Genomic DNA, 486 nt, shown 5'->3' with positions numbered 1-486 from the left:
CCTCTCTATATATATATATATATATATATATATATATATATATATATATATATATATATGATTGTGTCAAAGCAGCTTTACAGTGTCGTCAAACAGGAAAATAGTTTGTCAATAATGCAAGAAGAAAATTAAAAAGAGTAATTTTTCCAGCTAAAGCCAGTTCACTGATGATTCAGTGATGTAATCATCCAGTTCAGCACTCTTCCAATAGTGTCAGTACAATCAGTTAAACGTCCCCAACTAAGCAAGCCAAAGGTGACAGTAGCAAGGAACCAAAACTCCATCGGTCACAGAAATGGAGAAAAATCTTGGGAGAAACCAGGCTCAGTCGGGGGACCAGTTCTCCTCTGGCCAGACGAAACCATCATGGTGTGGTTTAATTCCAGGCTGCAACACAGGTCAGAAAACTGAGAACTGAGAGAACTGTCAGGAGACTTATTTAATTGCCCAAAAGGAGACAGTGGTACAAGAGGACTACCAAATCAA

This window comes from Sinocyclocheilus grahami, unplaced genomic scaffold (assembly GCF_001515645.1).
Source record: "Sinocyclocheilus grahami isolate Dianchi unplaced genomic scaffold, SAMN03320097.WGS_v1.1 scaffold589.1, whole genome shotgun sequence".
NCBI lineage: Eukaryota > Metazoa > Chordata > Actinopteri > Cypriniformes > Cyprinidae > Sinocyclocheilus > Sinocyclocheilus grahami.
The sequence above is the reverse complement of the archived record's forward strand: the minus strand, read 5'-3'. Positions refer to the sequence as shown.